The sequence below is a fragment of the Heptranchias perlo genome, chromosome 8, assembly GCF_035084215.1.
Source record: "Heptranchias perlo isolate sHepPer1 chromosome 8, sHepPer1.hap1, whole genome shotgun sequence".
NCBI lineage: Eukaryota > Metazoa > Chordata > Chondrichthyes > Hexanchiformes > Hexanchidae > Heptranchias > Heptranchias perlo.
The window spans coordinates 45,907,312-45,909,382 of record NC_090332.1 but is presented as its reverse complement, the minus strand read 5'-3'; the positions used below and the strand labels follow the sequence as shown (position 1 = coordinate 45,909,382).

At 42.7% G+C, this 2,071-nt stretch overlaps 1 protein-coding gene across 2 annotated transcripts in view; it reads right to left on the bottom strand.

The window, feature by feature from the left end:
* The window catches only part of pex13 (peroxisomal biogenesis factor 13), a 32,436-nt gene that overhangs the window by 5,985 nt on the left and 24,380 nt on the right, over positions 1-2,071 (bottom strand). The window lies entirely within an intron of this gene.

Below are 2,071 nucleotides of genomic sequence, written 5' to 3'. Positions count from 1 at the left end.
CTGAAAAGAGAAGCAAAACAATTAAGCATGTTTTACATCAGTACCAAATTCACCTCAAACATAGCATTTTGGACTGGGTCATATAATAACCAAGAGCTTGATGAATTAGCTCCTAAAAGTGTTGAAAAGCCTTATTCAAATTTCAATTCATGGGAAATGTTTCCAATGCTTTCTGCATTTTGGCAAAAGGAAAAGATTTACAGGTCTATGGGGAAAGAGCAGGGGAATGCGACTAATTGGATAGCTCTTTCAAAGAGCCGGCACAGGCACGATGGGCCCAATGGCCTCCTCCTATGCTGCACCTACTATGATATTATAAGATGTGATAAAATTCACATTCCACTGCGAATAGGCACTGACTGTAGATCAGGTTTTAACAATTTAAATATAAACCCATTAAGATTGCTATACAACATGTTTAAACTTCCAATATCATCACTAGTTTTATAACATACAAGTAATGATGATTAAATGTGTTACACTACTTTAGAAACATTTGTGCGTGCAATCTGGTCCTTCTTTTCAACAGTAAGGACTTCAAATATTGCTCATCAGCTTACACAGGCCTACCAATCACTTTTCTCCTATTTTGATTTGTTTCATTTGCCTGGCTTTCCCTGTTCGCTCACTCTTGAAGTCTGATATCTCCACCAATCGTTTTCTTCTAGTTATATTTCTTCTCTTCACTTTTTCCCTGCTCATTGACCTCTTTATACACACTCACCCACCACCTCTCCTTTGCACACTCAGTCCCAAATTCTGTCATCGTCCTAAACTTTTTTCTATCCATCATGGTCTGTCTTCCTTCATTACTCTCTGTTTTCTAAGGTAAATTTGAATTTGTACAAAGGCAAGCCATGGACTAGATGGATATTATCAATCTATTATCCATGAACCATCCCATCTCTATGGAAAAAGGGAAGAAAAGCATGTCTTTAAAGCTGAGAGAAAAAGTTTTATCTATGAATTAATGTAGACATTTTGTATAAACTGACATGTTGGTATGCTGGTGGAAATAAATATTCAAGATAAGGTCAGGGCCAGCTGTAATGCCCTATATGGACAACCATCCTACCAACTCTCACTGTCTAGGGGGTGTGGGCAGGAGGGTGGTTGTCCCTTCTTGTGCTTGTATTCTCATTCCTCAAGTTCACTGGGGCCTGACACTTTGGCTCATGCTTTCTATTGCTTTTTGTCCCATTCAACTTACCATTATCCTTTTTTTTGGTAGATTTTCTTATCCCCGGCTGGGGTTTTGGTAGTGGGGTTGATTTTGGTCCCCATTAAACTGTGACTTCCTGTATTAGGGTTGTTTGCTCCGTTGGTATCATTTATTTGAATGTTGTGAGTTGGCTTTAGCATTAAGAGTTGGGGATTCGAGGCATACGTTGAATTCTTGAAAGAGATTAAATCTGGTTTAGTTAGGATCAGGATAAGGATCATGGTTGGGGGTATTTTAGGGTGAGGGTTTTGGGTTAGGTCCGGGTACAGGTCAGGGTCCAGGTTATGTAGGATTAGGGTTGTGGATGTGGTCCGGGGTATTTAGGATTGGGGTTAGGGTTGGGGTTGGGGTCTGAGGTAGTAGTTAGGATTGGGGTTAGGGTCCATGATAGTTAGGATTAGGGTTGGGTTGGGATTGGGCTCCGGGGTAGTTCAGATTAGGGTTAGGATTGGGGTCAGGGGTAGTAGTTAGGATTGGGGTCCGGGGTAGTTAGGATTAGGGTTGGGGATGAGGTTGGGATCTGGGGCAGTATTGATTAGGTTTGGGGGTGGGTTTGCATTCCAGCGTAGTTGGCGTTAATGTCCAGGGTAGTTAGGGTTAGGGTTGGGGTCCGGGGCAGAAGCTGTGATTAGGGTTGGAGATGGTGGTGGGACACTGGGGTAGTTAGGATTAGGAGTGGGATTGGGTCCTAGACAGTAGTTAGGATTGGGGTTGGGGTTGAGCTTTGGGTCCGGTGTAGTTAGGATTAGGGGTGAGGTTGGATTCCGGGATAGTTAAGATAAGTGATGGGGTGTAGAGATGGGGTTCGGTGTCATTAGGGTGAGATTGAGGTCCAGGGTAGTAGTTAGG